Source organism: Solanum pennellii, chromosome 5, assembly GCF_001406875.1.
Source record: "Solanum pennellii chromosome 5, SPENNV200".
Taxonomy (NCBI): Eukaryota; Viridiplantae; Streptophyta; class Magnoliopsida; order Solanales; family Solanaceae; genus Solanum; species Solanum pennellii.
The window spans coordinates 26,526,482-26,548,398 of record NC_028641.1 but is presented as its reverse complement, the minus strand read 5'-3'; the positions used below and the strand labels follow the sequence as shown (position 1 = coordinate 26,548,398).

Here is a 21,917-nt window from a genome sequence, read left to right as displayed (position 1 = left end):
GGGGGGGGGGGGGGTGTTGTACTATATTAGCTAAATAATACTCCCTCCGTCCCATTTTATGTGGCACCATTTTCTTTTTTGTCAGTCCCAAAAAATATGTCACATTTCCTTATATGGTAAGTATTTAAAGGTACAATTCTTCTTTTACTCTTGTTGGTCCCACTTAATTTTAAATAGTACTTTAATACATTTATGAGGATAGAGAAAAGTGAGTCCACTTTTGAAGGACAATTTGATAAACAATTCAAAGTTTCATTTATTTCTTAAACTCCGTGTTGGGTCAAATGATGCCACATAAAATGGGACGAAGGGAGTACGAAAATTCCCCTCCTCAACAGTGACCAAGCAAGAGCATTTATAGGGGAAAATTAGGTCGGTTTAGGGGGAATAACAGGTGAGTGAACTTAAAAGATTTGGGGAGTTCGAATTAGGAATTCAAACTTTTTTGGAGATAAAGAGTAACATCTCAGAAATTGAAAAGTAAAGTTATCAAAAGGAAAAGTACAATTTTCCACTAAGGCAGTGGTCCACAGGACTGACCTACGGATCGTAGGAAGTCCTATGGGCCACAGGGAAGGATTCGCACGACACAAGTTGAGTTTTTGGAATTTTAAATTTTTGAAGTTTGACCTATGACTTGACCGTAAGAATTTTGACGAGTCGTAGATGACCTTCATAGAATGGATTCAGAGATTTGATTTTGTACCGCAGATCTACGGAAGGATTTGACGGGGTTGTGGTTGGCTACGGATCGTAGAGGGGTCTCATTGAAAGGTTCCACACTTATTAAAATTTTGGACTTGAACTCGGGTTCGACGGATAGGGTCTATGGACAATAGGATGAACGATGAGTCGTAAATTGGTTTCATGGAAAAGATAAATTAATGGTTTCTAAAGTTGGTTCTACAATTGACTAGTACGGACAAACAGTAGAAACAATCCAACAGTTATAATTCTTAAGGGTATTAGGGTCTATTCCTATGTGTTTTTTTACCTTAAATTAAAGACCTGTAAGTATCTCATTCTCTCAAATTCTCAAATCTCATTCAAGTTCATCTCCTCCAAATTCTCTCAAGCTTCAAGGAAGAAACTAGGGTTCATACTTCAAGTCTCTTTTTCCTTCCATTGCTTTTGGGCTTTAAACTTCAAGGTATGTGTGAATTCGTCAATGGATTCCGTTCATCTATTGGGTTCGAAAAGATCTTATCTTCCCAATTCAGTTTCACCTAATTTTCATTAGGGGTCATGCGATCTCCATGGGTCTTGTTTGGTTTTGAGTTTATTGTTCAATTTTAATCTTCCTATGCATGTGTTGATTTAATTACATGTTTTTCAATTGATTCTATACAAACCCATGCATCATTCATTATTTTTTATCATGAATTTATGAAGATATGATTTTATGAAGAAAATTATGAACTTATGAATGATAATTTATGAAAAGTTATGCATGATTTATAAAAAATATTTTATGATCTAAAGGTTGATTCATGATAAGTATCAATGAAATTCTGAAAGATTATCTCCTATTAAGAGATCATGATTGGTGAAGGTTTTCTCGCACATGCATTATTCATGAGATAAAGAGCTACTCTATGATGACTTAATCTTGAACTAGTAACTTAATTGTGCTTCTCCATGTATGATTTTACGTTTTGATAATTGACTTTGTCTATTTCATTGGGATTTAACTTAGCACCGAGACAATTTTGAGGTGAAAGCAAATAAAGTAGTCTCTAGTAGCAACCTCTAGCTTCAAACTATGTGCACCTGTATGACTATCTTAAATGATCTTGCTAGTAGATCCACAAATAACATATAAATAAATGATATGGAGTTATACATGGCAAGTAGACTCTTCCTTGTCGGTGTGGGAGTTACATCAAATTTCATGTTATGCTTGCATGGTCTAATGTCGGTTAAAGTTAATATCCCACAAAATGAACTAAAATCACTTGAAAGTTTTATGAAGCTTTCGTTATGGTTTTAAGATGGATTGACCAAGTTCATGAGTTATGATTATTCTTTGAAGGTTATACATGTTTTATCTTGGTTATGCGTATCATGTTTTCCTTTATGTCCTCTTATTGTAATGTTTTACGTTCTTATGCATATACTTCATACTTAGTACACTTCATGAACTAATGCATAATTGATCCTACATTGTCTCATTATGTAGAGTCTGACGCTTCTCCTCCCCCCGCTCGTGGCTAGTGATCGAATTCTTAATGGCTGAAGACTTGGTGAATCCTCATGTTCCGAGGACTATGTCACCTTTACTTTGATTTCTTATGTTTTAGTTTTCATACATTCTACGTGGTGTACATGTTACGTCCCAGCCACTTCTTTTGATGTATCAGATTATCTTGTCAAGACCATGTGTAGACTTACACTTTTATGGCAAACTGTTTCATTATGTTGTATCATATATATGTCAAGTGTCTTGTGTAGGACTTCTCGGGGTCTGATACGTCATGCAACGTCTAGGGTGTATTTTGGGTCGTGACAATAAGGCTAAGTGACTTGTAAATTGGACCAATCTTGAACGATTCTCAACAGATTGAGAATAGATGCCCTTTGATTTTGTTGAGGTACATGATGAAAACATTTGGACGATCCGATAAGGTTCTTGTACTGAGAGGATAAGGTAGAGACAAGAGAGACAAGGCTATGCGAGTTGGGTTTGCTGGGTTTGGGTCGTGTTCGCTAGGTGAGGAATAAGAGTACGGGGTCGTGCGTATAGCGTATGCGTGTGTATCATCGCTGTATTGTTGTATGTGGCTGTTATGCTGGTGTTGAGTTGTTGTATTTTGAATGTAATGTTGTATGAGTTAAAATGTGTTGGGCAGATTTGCTGAGATTTTAGGTACAAAATATTTGCCGAAAAAAGGGCTTTAAGAGGAGTAATAATTTAAGAACATTACCTAAATTTGGCCACACACTCATCCCAAACACATTGGATCCAAACCAAAGGTCATTGTAGACCTAATTTGGTCCTTTAGATCTAATCACGCTAATGAAATTTTCATTCGAGTGTGTTTATAAAAAATGTTGACCGAAGTCAAACATTGGCCAAAACTTCAAAGCTGAAAGGCCTAACTGCACAAACTCAAAACAACCTCAAAACCAAAACCAACCATCCTACGAGACAAAAATATCTCTTTCGAAACTGATGGAACTAAATGAATCCTCATCTGATGTTAAATTCTTCAGATTTTACTAAACTCAATTTGGGAAATTGTAGATCAGATAACTAAATCAGCCTATATTTTGCCGGTAAAGACTACCAATTCAATACAAGATTATTATAGATTGTACATTCAAGAATATTACATCTTCATGGAGTTCATGTGTTTATCATTTTAGATAGTGGTGCACAATTCACTGCTCAATTTTTGAAGTCTTTTCCAAAAAGGTTTGGATTCGAAGGTAAATATGAGTACTGTTTGTCATTCTCAGACTTGTCAAGTAGAGCGCACAACCCAAACCCTAGATATGTTGAGGGCATGTGTCATAGACTTCAAAGGTAATAGGGATGGCCACTTGCCTCTTAAAGAGTTCGATTACAATAATAGATATCCCTCAAGTATCCAAATGGATCCTTATGAGGCTCTTTATGGGAGAAGATGTCAATCGTCTATTGGTTGGTTTGAGGTTAGTGAGGCTGAGTTGATAAGGCCAGACTTGGTTCATCAAGCGATTTGAGAAAGTGAAGATTATTCGAGAAAGGCTGAAAACAACAAGAGTCATAAAAAATCCTATACCAATGTTGGAAGGATAGATTTCGAATTTGAGGTTGATTATTGAGTCTACTTGAAGGTTTCACCCATGAAGGGTGTTATGAGATTTGGTAAGAAAGGAAAACTCAGTTCCCGATATATTAGTTCTTATTGAATATCCAAGAGAGTTGGCAATGTAGATTATGAGTCGGAGCTACCATCAGAGTTAGAAACAGTCCATCCAGTATTCCATATTTCTATGCTAAAGAAGTGTACGAGTGATCCCTCACTTATTGTGCCTGCCAAGAATATTGGTATCAAGACAATTCATCTTATTTGGAGATGCCAATTTAGATTCTTGATCGTAAAGTTCGCAAGTTGAGAACCAAAGAGGTTGCATCACTGAAGATCTTGTGGAGAATCAATTTGTTGAGGAAGCTAATTGGAGGCTGATGAGGACATGAATAAAAGATACCCACATCTCTTTCTTTCTTGAGAAATTTAAGACCAAGGTACTAACTCTTTGTAAAGTACTATTTAAGTGTATATGCTGAGTTATTTTGAATGTATGTTAGGTTCTAGGTTGGGGCTTTTTAGGTGCTTCCTACCCTTATTTTGCTTAGTGTGATTTTGTAGCATCTCACAATTTGAAAAGTCTAAGAATAAGCTAAGAAACTAAAAAATATTCATCTTTGGAAAGAAAAAGAAAAATCTGAAAAACTGTCTAAGTTAAGAAAGTGAATTTTGGTTATTTTCAAATGGCCATAACTTCTAGATCCGGATGAGTTAGAGGTAGTTTTTGATATGGTTGGATAGCCCTTGGAGAGATCTTTCCAACGCCGCCGCGTTTGCGCATTTTCAATAACATATGAGTAAGATATGCCTATCAGAAGTTGGGATGTTGAAGTGAGGTAAGTCCAAATCCGAATTTAAAGAAATGCAAACTAGTCTTTTCACCATCCTATTTCGTTTTTACGGGTTTATTTGGGGTAAAAACATGAAACACCATCAAAACAAACTAGGATAAACTAGAGACTCACATGAGTTTTAAGAGTTAATAATTTGTAAATAAGGTGAGGAATAACTTGCAATAGTCTATTTGAACAGGTTTGAAGTCAAACGTCAAAGGACGACCAAGACGTCCGGAAACTAGTCTCTTGTGTGCTCGTGTGTTCTACTATGTTTTCCTTGTTTTGGTGTGTCGTTTGGACTCGACCCTATTGTCTTAATGATCATGTTTAGGGTCAAAAATTTTGGGTACGACTCCCCCAAGTACCACCCTACGGTTCATTGAAAAGGATGCAAAGCGTTGGCAAAGAGGCTGCCAAGGCAGCGTGCAGGCAGCCCATATTTGGAGGCTAGGGTGTGTCGCACGCCTAGCACTTTAATGCAAAAAATTTCCTCCCATTGCGGGCTCAACACGAACCATTCTACCTTAAAATGCTTTCAAAAAACAAATATGGGAGGTGCCTCCGCAACGCGCAGTTATGTCCTAGTTTTGGTCTCGTTGCTTAAAAGTCAAGTTGGACATTTCTAAAGTCCAAAAAAGTGTAGGGGTGTTCTGTTTACTTTGGGGGATTTATTATATATGGTTATTCTACTTATTTTAGGGTATTTCAAGTGGGTTAAAACATAGAAACCCCAAATTGGAATTCATTCTTCAAAACTAAACCCTTCCCTCCAAATATATTCTCTCAAAACTCCATTGGAGGTCAAGCTCAAGCTCAAGCTAGAAGATGGGTATCCTAACGATTTATTCTCCAATTTTTATGGGTCTTCAATCAATAAGGTATGATAAAACTTGATCCTTAGATAACCTTTCATTCAAGGAGTTCTATCAATGATTTTCCAAAGAGTTTCTATGATCAAATTTCCAAATTTTCAATCTAAGCATGGGTTCCTTGTCAAACAATTTTCTAAGTCATTCTAATGATGAATAAATGATAAATTAGTGTTTTTATTATGATTTATTATGTAATTTATTAAAGAGCCCATGATCCTCCTAATTCTCGAAATGGGCCTACGATGTGGGTCTTTGTGAATATGATTTTATATTAATGAATTGTACTCGAATTGAATTATATTGTTAGATTCGATTGTTATCTATATCTAATGATTATAATTGTGGAGGATTGGTCTATGTTGATCATCACTTGGATAATTGGTAAGTGACCTAACTTCTAGTCTATAGTATTTGAATTGATGTAGGATTGTTTGGTCCACTTATGATGGTGTTGTTTACTTCTTGTCTATCTATACATGTTGTGATCATTGCCATGAGGGGAATAGATGTAAAGTGAAGTGTTATTATGATTGACATGAGTATGAAGGTGTGCCATGAATGTTATGTATGTAGTTCTCAATGTTACTATCACGATTACGGTGTATTAATATTGTGAAGTATAATGTGTATGAGAATATTAAGGATAAAGTGTGGTCTACATGATTGATTATGTTAAGTACTATTGTGGAATGACCCCTACCTATATGATCCCTATATGAATATGTGATCTTATGCATTTTAGGATTATCTATTCAAATGTTGAATGTGCTTTTGTCTCGTATGATGAAATGTGGGTGTGTGGTCTATAATCCTTAATACTCTATGTGTGAGTTGTTCATGACTTGAGGGTATTGAAAAGGTGTTGTGATCCTTCCAAAGTTGGTTTTTTTTCAATATCAATGTTGTTGCTATTATGTCATTATGAGGACCTATATGTACACACACCCCGTGCATAGCTATAAGTATGATATATATATATAGGGTACTGATTGAAAGGATAATTCTCATTTGCACCTTTATATCTTCTTATGTATGAAAATTATATGACTAGTGAAGAATGAACATGTGTTGTCCAAAAGTATTTATGTGAACGACTTTCTCACATATGTATACATACACATGAATGTATGAATTAATAAGGTTTATGATAATCTAGTGAAAGTGAGCCTCTTGAAAGATTTCCTCAATTGTACTCTAAACTAGACTATGTTATGGATATGATATGATTATGTGAAAGGACATTCTCACATAATGTAGGTTCTATGATGAAAGGTCATTCTCATCTTAGCAACCTTTTAGCTATATGATGTATGAGATAATTAAGTCCCTAAAGCCTACTTTATGAACTAATGTTAAATAAGGCTTAAGATGTTTAAAAAGGGAGTTTGAGCTTAGCACCGATTGAACATGAAAAATAATAGTAGGGGCTTTGCGTCTGGCAAGTCCGCCTTCCCACTATAGAACATTCACGTTTAGTAAGTCCGGGTTCCCAACATAGATTTTGTCTCATGAGATAGAAACCTCCACGTCTAGCAAGTCAAGGCTTCTAGTAGCAATCTTCTTGTTCCATAACTACGTATAGCCGTAGGTCTTAGCTTAGTGGATCCACTTGATAGCTGATATGTATGAAGGTCCTACCTTGGCAAGTAATACCCTCTTTTTTGGTGTGGGAGCAGAACAACGGATTCCATGTAACTCACATGGTCTATGTCGGTTATTACTATGTCTCCCGAAAGTTAAGAAATGAACTAAGATAAGAATATAAACTCTAGTCATAACTCCTTGAGAAGTTTACTTAGTATAGGTAGGACTATGGAACCTACCCGTGCATTCCACAAGTGGGATTTAAGAGAGGATATGATTAGAGCCTCTTATGAAAGATAGACTTATGTTTATGTATGATTAGTATGAGTGCATGTTAAGGTTGACTTTGATTATGTTAAGATATGAAGTATGATTATGCATGTGAATTACATTTATGACTTCATAATGGGTTTGCTTAGTATATTTGGAGGAATGAGACTCCATGTGTACATTTACAAGTAAGCTTGTGAAAGGGTTGTGAGGGTGGTTTGCCTATGGTATGAACTAAGTGGTTATGACTAAGAGGTAATGAATGAATGATTTCTTATGTGAACATTAATGAAGTATGTTGGTCTTATGTCTAATGATAATTGAACATGTTGTGACTTGTTGAAAATGATGTGCCTAGTCTAGTGTGGCTTCTAGGATCAGTTGGTGTGAGTAGTATTATAGGATGGTACTTGCACATTAAACTAGTGTGACTTGTGGTTGTCTTAGGTGATGGTTATTATGTGAAAATTATTCCTATGATGTGCTTATGACTTTATGAATATATGTGGTTGTATTGATGAATCCTATATGAAAGATCATCTTTGGTGACCTTAAGGTGATACATTGAACTAAGTATTACTTAAGAGTTGATTAAGGAAAAGAGTTAAGATAAAAAGGAAGGTAATGTGTGGTGTGTATTGAATATTATCTCAATTCTGATAAATGGCTTCCATGTCTATGACGATTTATGTGGTTTATATTGTGCCTATTGTATCAATGTTCATGAAGTTATATATTGTATTTTCCAACCAAATGTCCCCTTTAAAGCATGTTTTTGCATGGTTATAATACTTAGTGCATTCTTGTACTAACACCATTCTTCTTCATCTTTTTACACAAAGTGTAGGTGGCGGCGGCTTATGGACATTTCCTAGAATGAAGAGCTTGTATTACTATTCCCATGTTTGGGTGTGTCCTTACAGATTCAAGGACTTTTATGTCAAGAGTTTTCTTTAAGTTCAAGTATTAGATAGTAGTTGCTTTTGTATTATAAGGGTTGGTCCCTATTGTGTTCTAGTTGTGTTGTAAGATGGCTATATCGAGACTTAATACTTCCATTGTATTTTAGAAAGGTTTTAAATGAGATGAATTTTAGTCTTGTGTTATGGTATGAAGAGTTACAAATTTTCTACTATTTTATGTCTATGCAATGAAAGATGTCTAAGTGCATGTATAAGACCTCCGAGAGGACGAGTACGCCGTGTTACGTCTAGGGGTGCTTCCGGTCGTTACAAAAAAAGTCTTAATTCGGTTTTGGAAAATCAAAACTACGCTTAGGGCTTGGAGAACAGAGAAAAGAAGAAGGAAAGGAGAAAAGTCAAGAATTCGTCAAGAACATCAAGATTTGCGAGTGGATTTCATCGGGGGTGATCCCTATGTTAGATCTTTTAGTGTTGGTGAGTTCACCCACACACTAAGCTTGGTTGAAAAAGAATGGTGAAGTTGTTGAAGAGCATTGGTTAAATCCTGTTCATTGAGGTGTTGAATGCCTAATTTGAATTGATTCGTAATTTTGGGTTGTTTTCGAGTTACTAATGATCCTAATGGTTTGGGAAAAGAACTATGGAGGTTTAGGGGGCTTAGCATTGAAAAATTAGTTGAGAAATTCGTCAGGCGTCACCTGGGCAACGCTAGGCCCGGCGCGCCCCATCTGCGTCAAAGGGCCTGGGGCAGCGCGCCTGCAGTGCACCATTTTGGTGCCTCAGTTAGTGGGGATGGCGCGGCGCACCTTGAACACGCCTAAATCGGCGTTTTTTGCCCAGTCTTCGTAATTCAGTCCGACCAAGCCTTTCTAAAGTGTTTTAACACTTCCTAATGATTCTAACTACTTTAAATGAATTCTAATCATATAGAAATCATCCAGAAACACGAATTTACAACCTTGAATCGATAACTTCAAATTCAAGGAAAGTTAGAGACAAGTATATAGAGTTCCTAGAGTCCTTTCAAGAAATCTTTTACAAATACTTTAAACTTGATTTAAGACTTAAAAGATCAGTTTGAGTAAGGAGTAAATATAATAAGAAGAAGTTCATTTCAAGTTTCACAAGTCTTTCAAAAATGTTTTAATGTCGTTTTATGACTTAAGTTTCAGTTCAGAGTAAAGTGAAATATTTCTTTAAAGCAGTATATGGGGACTAAGTATTCCCAAATGAGTACTAAATGTTTTCACATTTAAAAAGAAGGGAAACTGAGATTTCCAAACAACTTTCGAGCTAGCTTTCAAAAAAGAGTAATAACTTTCTAAATGAAGCAAGTAGGGAAACTGAGATTTCCAAGATAGCCCATGAGCTAAGTTTTGAGCACTAATCTCAAATCACAGAATAAGTATGCTTTTATAACATAAGATCCTGTATATTTTGGGAGTAGTCTTGAGCACTGATATGGGGGAAAGTTCAGACAAGTCACATCCTCCATAAACCATGTAGCCACCATGGGTAGAAAAGGGTCATACATTTTAGATGAACCCTTTTCATAGTAGACTAGTGAATCCATTAGGCAGTTCAGGTCTTATACCTTTGGCCAGGTATAAGATGTGTTGTCAGCGTGAAGTAGATCGTTGTATCATCACTATAGCTCTTAAGTAATAGTTATCGGTTAGAGAAACGCCCACAGAAGTTAAATGTATTTATATATATTTACATCAGTTTATTTGTATTTTTACATACATCTCGGAGTTATTTGTATCCTTGTATACTTTCAGAATTTACAGCATGTTTTTAAACAACCTTCCTTCATATTGCACTTGCTTTTAAATTACTTTATATTGAAATTGAGTCCGTATTATTGAGTTACATTATTCATAAGTTGAGCAGAGCCAAGGTAAGTGTTCCTTCTTACTCTTTTCAAGATTAAGTTGTTTTAGCATTCCAATTTGCATACTCGTACATTCAATTTACTGATGCCAGTTGCTCTGCATCGTATCATGATGTAAACACATGTAACGAGGATCGTCATCCGGTGCACCATTGATCCAGTTAAGCACTCCTGAATCAGTTGGTGAGCCTCCTAGCATTCTAGAGGACTCGTTTTATTGTTTTTACAGTATTTTACTTATTAGGATGTTGTGGGTTCTGTCCCAATATCCATCTCAGTTTTAGAAGACTTTATAAATAGACAGTTATATGTTCGTCCTTTTGTCTTTCTATTTCTTTCTATTTGTTAAGACTCGAGTTGCCACTTTTAGCCAGATGAATGTTTTACACCTTTAGAACATTCTCAGTTAGTATGCTTAATGAGTTTAGTTAAGCTTGATCATTATAGTTATTGATTATTGTCTTCCGCTGAGTTAAGCAAGCCAGAACAAGGGTCCGCTTAAGGCCAGCAATGGTCTTTGAGTGACAACCATGCCTAGGGTGTAGGCTCGGGGCATGACAAACGTGGTGTAAGAGCACAAAATTCAAGAGTCCTAGGGAGTCTATGAATTCGTATTTGTAGAGTCCTAGTTATCGGTGTGAAGCGCGCTACATCTATAATTAGAAGGTTGCAATATTTAGGAAATACTTCAGTTTTTTCATATTCCCTTTGTGCATTAGAGTTTTTCTCTCTAAAAGTGTCTCTCTAATTCGTGTTTGCGCGTGTTTTCAGATAACCATGCCTCTACGAAGAGCAGCAAGAGGTCGTCCAGTAAGGAGGAATGTAAAGGAACCAGGGTCGCCCAATCGACCTAAAGTGCAACCTCAAGGGAAAGTTACCAACGATGAGTTCCGTGAGGCTATCAAGATATTAAGCCAAGTAGTAACTAATCAAGTTGGATAGGAAAGGGAAAATTGACAAGAAGAGGCTGCACTTCAAGGGTTCATGAATTCTTAAGAATGAATCCTTCAAGTTTCATGGGTTCGATCACTACTGTTGATCCTGAGAGTTTTGTTGAGGAACTGAAAAAGGTTTTTGGCAAGATGCATGTCATTAATGTTGAAAGAGTCGAGATAGCTGCATATCAATTGAAAAATGTGGCTAGGACTTGGTTCAATCAGTGGAAGGAGGGTAGAGATGAGGATGCACCACATCTGAGTTGGGCCTGTTTTGCAGAAACTTTCTTGGGGCGTTTCTTTCCCCGTGAATTGAAAGAGGCTAAGTTACGGGAGTTTCTTAAATTGAAATAGGACTCTTTGAGTGTGCATGAGTATGGGTTGAAGTTCACCCAACCGTCCCGCTATGCTCCTGAAATAGTTAAAGACATGAGGAGCAGAATGAGCTTATTTATCACTAGCTTGGGTCGTTCATCAAGCAAGGAGGGTAGGCCTGTGATGCTAATAGGTGACATGGACATATCCAGGTTGATGGTTTATGTACAGTAGGTTGAATAGGAAAATTTGAGGTACATAGAAGATTATAGAAGCAAGAGAGCTAAGACATGGAATGAGTCCAGGCATCAGAAGAGTAATGCTAACCGATCATCCTTCCAACGATAAAAGAAGGGTTATACCCCATCATCTGCTAGTGCACATGCACCTAAGAACAAGGATGAGTACTATGGTCAGAATTCCAGAGCTAAACCTGCATATTCACAGGGTAGTGTGGCGAAAGGGGGTAGTAAGCCTCTTGCCTGCGCCAAGTGTGGTGGAAACCACTCCGGTGTTTTTCATGAGGGCTTTACTAGTTGTTTCAAGTGCGGTGAGATCGGGCATTTAATGAGAAAGTGTCCAAAGAATAAGCAAGGTTGTGGTAATAGGGGCAATAGAGCCCAATCTTAGTCAGTTGCTCCACTAGACAGGGTTGCACCTAAAGGAGCTATTTACAGCACTGGCGGGGAACAAATCGCTTGTATACTTTCAACAATCACCAAGAGCATGAGAATTCCTAAGATGTTGTCACTGGTATGGTTCAAGTCTTTGACTTTACTGTTTATGCATTGCTAGACCCATGAGCAAGTTTATATTTTATAACTCCATATGTTTCCATGAACTTTGATATTATACTTGAGCAACTTAGTGAATCATTCAGTTTTTCCACACCTGCTGGTAAATCCATTCTAGCATAAAGAGTCTATCGTGATTTTACCATTTTCGTCAATCACAAGATTACCATGGATGATTTAGTTGAGTTAGACATGGTAGACTTTGATGTCGTTATTGGTATGGACTGTCTTGATGCATGTAATGCCTCAGTTGATTGTACAACTCGAGTAGTTAAGCTTTAGTTTCCAAATGATCCAGTCTTTGAGTGGACAAGCAGTTCAGCAGTGCCTAAGGGTCGTATTATTTCGTACCTTAAGGCGGGAAAGTTAGTTTCAAAGGGCTGTGTCTATCACTTAGTCCAAGTTAATGACTTTAGTGTTGAGATATCTCATATTCAACCAAATCTAGTAGTAAAAGAGTTCCTAAAAGTCTTTCCAGATGATCTTCCCGTTGTCCCTCTTGAGAGAGATAGACTTTGGTATAGATCTTCTTCCATATATGATATACCGTGGTTTCACGGTATTTTTAATACTTTTTCCTTAAGTTTAGTGTGTCCAAAAATCTTTTTTGTACTAATTTTTATGTAAGTTTCTCTTTATTTGCAGGAAATCTGTCTAAAAGATGAATGCGGAGGTTTTTGAGCAAGAAATACAGAAAAGTACCATCTATGGAGCTTGTGATGGTTTGTCGTGCTCGTGACGATCCATAGGTGGCATTGTAGTGCAGCTGCTAAAGGAAGATGGGGAATTCTGACCAAGTGTGGGGCGGAGTGCGTGACGGACCGTCGTAGCCATGACGGTTCGTCCTGCTTGTTCGTCAGGAAGATCAGAGAAGTAGTCCAGTACCCGAATTCCAAGAGTTCAAGTGTTTTGGAACGGAGACCCTCGACGAACCGTTGTGCCTGTGACGATCCGTCATACCTGCCATCGAGGGTAATAAAGAGAGCAGTAGAAGAAATTGCACAAGTATGAGACGACGAAATCCATGACGGCCCGTCGTGACCACGACGATCCGTCGACCAACCGCGTTTTGATAGATTTCCAGCAAATAGAGTCCTTATTTAATTAGGTTTTTATTTTTTTATAAATAGTTTGAAAAACCTCGTTTTTGGGGTTAGACTCTTTGGTAGTTAGATTTTCATATAGTTAGACTCTTGGTTGTTTGAGCTTCTTTTGTGGATTAGACTTGGTGACTATTGTTACACTTTTGTAGAATCTTTAGTCTTCAATTAATTTCAGTAATTGATTGTTGGTGACTTTTGTTGATTAATCAAGTGAACTTTTTGATTTTATTTTTTCTCATTGAAGTAAGTGCATGAATTTTTATATTACATATTTGAATATTGTGATTATGACTATGGGCAACTAAACTACATAACTAGGGTTGTGGGAACCATAGGTGAATAATGAGGTAAAACCTAACTAAAATAACAGTTCTGGAATAGTGTCTTGCATGTATTGATAATTCTTTCGCTTAGAAGTCTTTTTAACGGATGACCAACGTTAGAACTCGCCTTAATGCTACTTGTCGGACCAAGGAGGTAGACAATATGAAAAGAGTTATCAAAATAGATTTAGTGTATACTATCTAATAGGCTAGTATTGATTGGTACGAGGTAATAACTTAGTCAAATATCGAATGCGATGCTTAATATGAGGTAAAGGTTAGTATAGCAACACACGTAGCCGAACCAAGGTGCGGAGTGAAATTTTCTAGATGCCGGACCAAGGATTTAGAAATACATAACTTATCATTTTGCATACAAGATACTAGGAAAGAATTGTTATAGTTAGAATTATCAAGTTATGAACCTGTGGGGAACACGTAAAGCCTAGTTACTTTTATTAATTGATTAAACTCCATAATTTGAAGCGGTTAATGTCTCCTTTAATTTAGCTAGTTATTTTCATTCATTTAGAAGAAAAAGAAACCCTTTTTATTGTCTTTGCTTTCCAAGGAAATAATTGGCTAAATAGTAGTAATAATAGATTGAAATTAAGTCTGAACTATTTTACTCGTGGGAACGATCCCAAACTCATTAGTTGGGTTCTTTACTTGATACGACCGCTTTACTTCTTATTTAAGAAGTAAGTTTGAGCGTATCAAATTTTGGCGCCGCTGCCGGGGAAAGTAGCTTTTAGATTAACTTAAACTTATTACTATAGTTTAGTCGATATTTTCTTAATTTTACTTTGTTTATTGTTTTATATTCTTGCAGAACCATCTTCCTTGTATGCCAAATACACGGAGAAGAAGAGAACCCTTGTTTTCCTACGATCACGAATTAGAGCGTACACTATGCAACATGAATCGAAACTTGTGAATTAATGATGATGATCCAAACCAGAACATCCCAGCTCCGCTTGATGTTGATGGTCAGTTGTTACCCCATGATCCAGGTGAAAAACAACAGAGGGGACAAAATCCCGCTCACGTCCCCAAGAATACTACAGAGACTATGACAATATAGCAGACTCCGATGGGCCACTTGTCTTGCCCCTTCTACCACCAGACCACACCTTTGTGGTAACTAGTAGCCTGATGCAAATGCTAACTGCCAGAGGTTTGTTTTCAGGGCTGCCTTCTGAGGATCCACATGCCCATATAGCGAAGGTAAGGGCAGTGTGTAAAAGCTGTGTAGGGAGGCCTGACTTGCACTTGGATGTAATAGGGCTAAAAGTGTTTCCTCTCTCACTGACGGGAGAGGCTGCTATTTGGTTCACTGAGTTCCCTTACAACTCAATTTTCACTTGGAACCAACTAAGGGACGTTTTCTTAGCACACCACTACCCGGTCTCCAAGAAATTAAACCACAAAGACAGAGTAAACAACTTTGTGGCACTACCAGGAGAGTTAGTTAGTAGTTCGTGGGATAGATTCACCTCGTTTTTTAGAAGCGTCCCAAATCACCGCATAGATGATGAGTCACTGAAGGAATACTTCTATCGGGACAGGATGATAATAATAAAGCGGTGTTGGATACTATAGCGGGTGGTTCTTATGGGGAGTGTCATTATGCTGAGATTGCTGAAAAGTTAGAGAAAATCTCCCAGAACAATAAAGCTTGGAGTACTAGGAAGTCAGATACAGGAAGAAATACCTTCGCAGTGCAATCCACTCACAACCCGGCCACAAATGAGATTCGCGATGAGATGGCTCAGATGAGAACTGAGCTTGGGTTGGTATTAAAACATGTCACTGGGGGTGCAAAAAAGATAAATGCAATTAACTACTTGTCTAAACCACCACCAAATGATGAATGTTATTATGCGGAGGATTCCTATACAGTAAATGAGCAGACGGGGGGTTTCCAACCAGTGCCCAAGGCTCAAATCAGGATAATTGGCGCCAAGGTCAAGAGAACCAAGGTCGGATCTATGGTAACTATAACTGTGAGGGTCATTATATCCGAGATGAAAACTACAACCGCGACAACAACTTCAACAGGGGTAACTACGGTAACAGAAATCATAGGAATGGGCCCTATGTCCCTCCTCAAAATTGTGAAGTTACTCCTAGGGATGTTGGAGATAGTATGGCGCGAGTTGAGGATATGTTGCACAAAATGATGAGGAGGTTCGATGCTAATGATTAGCACATTAAAGAGTTAAGGAGTGATTTAGCGGATATTGGGCAGAAAGTCGATACACATGCAATATCGATTAAGCAGATTGAGTTGCAAATGGCCCAATTATCTGTGACTGTGAACATACGGCAATCGGGCACTATTCCTAGCAACACTGTCCAAAATCCGAAAAATGATGCACACTGTATGGCAATCACTACTCGAGGTGGTAAGCAAACCATTGACCCGCCTATGCCATGTAATGAGGAAAAGGTGAGAAAGGATAATGATAAGGTGGTAGAGGGTAGTGGTGAAGCAGAAGATAGCACTGAAAAAGATGCAGAAGTCCCTATAAGGGTAATTCCCATGCCTAGAACATCACCCCCCTTTCCTCAGAGATTAGTGAAGAAGACCGAGGATGGTAAATATCGGCGTTTTATAACAATGTTGAAGCAGCTTTCTATCAATGTCCCTTTGGTAGAAGCTCTAGAACAAATGCCCGGTTATGCCATGTTTATGAAAGATCTGGTTACAAAGAAAAGATCGGTCACTTTCGAGTATGATGATAGAATGCAGCATTGTAGTGCTATTGCTACAAGATCTCTCGTAAAAAAGAAAAAAGATCCGGGTGCGTTCATTATTCCTTGTACAGTCGGGTCATGACATTTTGCAAAAACATTATGTGATCTGGGGGCAAGCATAAATCTCATGCCCCTCTCGATTTACAAGAAGTTGGGTTTGGGTGACCCAAAGCCCACTGCAATGCGACTACTGATGGCTGATCGAACAGTGAAAAGGCCTATAGGGATACTCCACGATGTGCCTGTAAAAGTGGAGTCTTTCATATTTCCGGCATCTTGATTGTGAAGTCGATTTTGAAGTGCCTATTATTCTTGGGAGGCCATTCCTTGCAACGGGTAGAGCCTTAGTTGATATGGAAAAGGGGCAGATGAAATTTCGGTTGAACAATGAAGAAGCGACCTTCAACATTTTTAGGTCCATGAGGCAGAGTGGTTAGATCCAATCAGTATCTGCTGTATCCTACAAAGAAAAGATGAAGAAGGATAAAGACCTAAAAAGTGAAAAACGAGAGTTTATGGTTGGGGATTTGGTGCTTTTAGACAGCTCTAGGTTGCGTTGGCTTCCGGGCAAGCTCAAGTCCAAATGGACTGGCCCTTACTTGATTACCCAAGTATTCCCTCATGGAGCAGTTGAGTTAGAAACAAAGGAGGGAGTGTGGTTTAAGGTGAATGGAGAATGAATTAAACTCTATTTTTGGCATACTGCATCGGTGAATGAAGTGATAGAGGCATACCATCTTGATGAAGGCTGAGTAATCAAGTGTCCTCAGTCGTGCCGCGACGTTAAATCAGGCGCTGGTTGGGAGGCAACCCAATACTTAGGAGGCAACCCAATACTTATAGTTTTTCTTTCTAGTAATGGTAGCATGTTCTACTAATGGTTTTAAATTTGCAGGCATACCAGGAAATTCTGCAGAAAATAACTCTGCAGTAGTCACTGACGGATACATCGACGGACTGTCATGCATTTGACGGACCATATCATGAATCCGTCGTGCCAGGTATGTCTTTCAGTTATTTTCAAAACTAGGGCACACGCGACGAAACCAATGACGGACCGTCGCAGTTGCGACGGACCGTCGTCAGGGACTCGTCGCGTCATTAATGAAGCGTACCCCACCCGACCCTACTGGGGCTTTTTAAAAAGTTCTTAACATTTAAAAACCCCACCCTCTTCATTTCACTCATTTCCTTCCCTCTTCCTCTCATATCCCTCCCTTTTCAACTTCCAATTTCATACCTTCCTCTTTAACAACCGATCATTTTCCCAAATTCCCCAATTCCTAAAATTCACTATCTACTAGTCGGAGTCTGCTGCTGTGATTCTTTACTTGATCACCAAGTACCTTCCTCGCTTGTTTTTCTCAAATTCTTAGGTATGTGTCTCTGATATCTACCCATTTACATTGCATTTTTGTTTATCAATTAGTATTAGCCTAGTTCTTCTTGATGGGTTCATTCTTTAATAAAATTCTGTCTGACCTAGGTTGAGAATCCTCAAAATTGCCGTGTTAAAACTCTAGAAATAGGTGCTTTAGCATTGCTAGTTTACTAGGTAGTTGGGTTAGACAAATGTAGGTTAAAACACTAACAATTCCATTTGGGTCATAGGGGATGAATGAGGCATCCCTAGTTCTGTCACTGAATGACAGAACGAGACCCGATGACGAACCGTCATACCCACGACGGACCGTCATTGGGTCCGTTCCAACATCCCTAACACCCCACTGTCCAATTTTCTCTAAGTGTCCACCAACAGACACATGCGACGGACCGTCGTGGGAACGACGGTCCGTCCTGCACAACCGTTCTGGTTGTCAGAGACCCTGTTCCTAAGGGTCTCTCACTTTTTCTAAGTGTCCTCCAACGGACATCTACGACGGACCGTACCCTCGACGGTCCGTCCTGCATAACAGTTATGACGGTCAGAGACCCCTCTCCTAAGGTTCCCCATTTTTTTTCTAAGTGTCCCACGACGGACATCGATGATGGACCGTCATAATCACAACGGTCCGTCCTGCATATACCGTCATACTTGTCAGAGACTTTCCTTCAGGGTTCTCCACATAAACATAGTTTAAGTAAGACATAACGGACCCCATGACGGTCTGTCGTATTCACGACGAGCCGTCACCTGGTCCGTCGTGTTTCACTGTTACTATAGAAATGTCATTACATCTTAACTCTTTTATTTATTTTATGTCATTTTGCTTGTCTTGTTTGCTCCTTCTAGTACTAATAATAATTCTTTATAGGTACTATTTATTATGGCACCAAAACAAGATCGAGTCTACTCACGCGAGTGATCGAAGTCTGTCTGCCCGCCTGGTCATTGGCTCTGATGATGAGCGTGACCCCGAGTACGTGCCCCCAGGCACTTCCACCCCATCCCGATCTGCACGTGCTGCCAGAGCCAAACCCAAAAAGGTGGCGTCCAGCGTAGTCACTGCCTCCCAGTCTGATGAGGAGCGCACACTGATCGGCACACCTTCTGGGTCAGCTACTAATGAAGAAGGAGCGTCTGGATCCTTAGGAGTTTCGTGGTCGGAGGAAGCCTCCGGCTCTGCTGAGGTCCCTGCACCCGCCACCGCTGCATAATCTGCCTCGTCTGATAAGGTTGACAGTTCGGAATCCACACCCGGTTCACCGACTCGTGCTCTCACCCCGGTTGCCGACTAGCCCAAACGGTGGTGTGTTGACGGGCAGTATCAAGTCTATTCCGATGCAAATTTTCTGAATGACAAAGGAGTCATAACACGGACACTTACATTGGAGCGGCGGGTCCTTACGGGAAGTCTCCCGACTATGCCAGAGATCCACAATCTCTTCACCAGACATTAACTTGAGTGGACAGCGCGTTCGTTAGAACGTTATAGTGAAGAGTTGGTCAGAGAGTTCTACGCCTCTTACGTGGCTACTCTATGATCACAGATTGATAGGCGGGCTGCCCCCGCCAAACAGGCCCCACTGGAGCATGTCCGAGTACGTGGCATTAGGGTTGATATCTCCCTGCCTGCCATCCGCCGGTATCTATACGGCGAGGATGTTGATGCCAACCGGATCCCTCTCACCGCCGAGTTTGACTACCGGTGGCAAATTGTCAAAGATGGCCAATTCCTGCATGAGCCATCTCTGAGAGAGACCACCAAGAGGTGGATGGCCCTGCACTTGTCTATTGATGGAGAGGGTGCTGACTGGGTAACCGAGCCGAAGGGAGACATCAAGAAGGCTAACCTGATCTTCACAGCGAAGTTTTTATGGTTTATTGTCCGCCACTGCCTTTCCCCCACAGCCGCTGATAATATAGTCACATGGGATCGTGCAGTACTGATGAAGGAGATGATAGCCGGGTTTGAGGTGGACTTTGCTTGGCTTCTACAGGAGGTCATGCAGGAGAGGGCTTTTAAGGTCACAACTACTTACCCTTTCGCGTGCATGATATTTTCTCTATGCAGGTTCGCAGGTGTGCCTATATGGCACGTTGATCAGCTAAAGACCCCGCTGGGCACTGTTGATATCGGCCTCATCAGGGATGAGGCCAATGAGTTGGCTCCACGCAGAGAACCCCGTCCAGAGTTGCCTCCACTTGGTGAAAATCTGGATGATACGGTAGCACAGGCCCGCACGGCTACGCAGGCGGCTTCCACTGACACTACCCCGGTCGATTCTATCCCGGGTAGTAGCACTGCTCCGATCTCCTCTCGCTCAACCCCTTTCCCTACTCTAGTCCCGCTTGCTAGGGTCCAGAAATTAGAGGCACAGATGGCTACACTTCGGCATCATATCCAGCCTTGGATGCAGAGGTCTATTGCTGAGGCAGAAGAGCGCTTGGAGCGAAGAATGGTCCAGCACACAGAGCGGAAGATCGCTAAGGTTCATCAGTTCTTGGACACTTTTGAGTTGCGGTTGCTAGCTCGGCCAGCCCCTCAGGTGGATGTGTCGACCCTTCAGGCTGCGATCGACAGTCCTCGCGCAGACATCGATATGATCTTAGAGGCTAGGGTGCTTAAGTCTGAGGCCCCTTCTGCAGAGCCTGCTGAAGACACAATGATGGCGGCCTTATTCGCCACTTCTGAGATTCCACCACCTCCCCCTCGAGAGCATGCCAAGAGGCGTAGGGGTCAAGAGGAGGATGAGTTTTGAGAACGAAAGAAAGAGCGCCGTGAGATGGAGGCTGCGAGGAGAGCCTCGCTTGCTGATGAGGAGGCGCGTCAGATGAGGGCAGTAGAGTTTGCTGCTGGGGCATCTAGCTCCAGAAATGTGGAGATAGCGGGAGGCACTGCTGATAGTGTTGTTGATGCTGTGGACACTACTGAGGGTGTCCAGATTAACCGGACCCACCAGCTTGCTGATCGTCGACGCTTTGTGCCCCAGGTTTGCTTCACCTACCACTCTTGTATTTTCAATTTTTTTTATGCATTAGGGACAATTGCATGTCTTTTTGTTGGGGGTGGGGTAAATGGAAAGTGAGTGCTAGGGTGAAGTCTGAGTAGCCCAATTCACTATCCTCTTTTGGGGTTTTCTTGCCTGTGTTCTTTTTCCCCAAGAGACTGATTATTTTTTCTATTGAACTGGCATGTCTATATCTTGTGTACATAGTTTAATTCTGAAGCATGATGGCTAAAATGATATCCTGATAAAATGAAAATTATGCATGACTAGGCATAGTAATTGATAAATGTGTGGCTCTAAGCATGACAAAGAGGTACACCACTGCATGACCCTAAGTCTAAAATTCGAACTAGGTGTCTGATAATCTGGTAGAGTAATGAGATGTGAAGTGAGTGTGAAAAAGATTTGAATAGTCCACTATTTGTACTGAGCTAGAACTTGCCGGGTTAGTCCTGAAAAAAGTAAGTTGTAATAGACAATTAGGAAAGGATCATAGGCCCTTGTTCAATATAGCCCATTTTAGCCTAAATAAAAGAAAACCAAATTAAATTAATCCTTCTTTGATCCAAATGATTTGAGCTTAAATTAGACCTTTCTTTTTCACCCCAACTGATCTTTTCTGGGAATAATGTGTTGGTCCTGGTCCCTCCTTGGACATGTGTACCCCAGCTTATGCCAAAAGCATAAGTTGAGGGTGGCTAATGCAGTAAAGAACCCTTTTTATGGCCCTGACCCATCTTTGAGTATTGTATACTCTGACTCATGGCTTTGAGGGTGGCTATTATGAGGAATGCTCTGGAAAGTGGGGTTGAAAGAACAAAGAGAGAGAAAGAACAAAAGTTAAGTGACTCAAGAATCAGTTGAAAGAAAAGTGAAAAAATAATAAATAAAAAAAACACAAGAAATACAAGCAAGAAAAGAAGAGATTCACTTACACAAATGAAGAAAGAAGGGAAAACAGCAAGGTGAAAGAATATGAGAAACTGGGCGAAATAAAATGATAAAAAGTGGTATGTTTAGCCGATATTTCAAGGAGGGCAAAGTATACCTAAATATACCCTACTTGACCCTGAGCCTATGTTACGAGCTAAGAAAGACCTATCGTGATCCTAAGAGTTGTAT

At 39.7% G+C, this 21,917-nt stretch overlaps 1 long non-coding RNA gene across 1 annotated transcript in view; it reads right to left on the bottom strand.

Annotated features, from left to right (window-relative positions):
* The window catches only part of LOC107018737, a 34,123-nt gene that overhangs the window by 1,018 nt on the left and 11,188 nt on the right, over window positions 1-21,917 (bottom strand). The gene's annotated exons all lie outside the window — the stretch shown is intronic.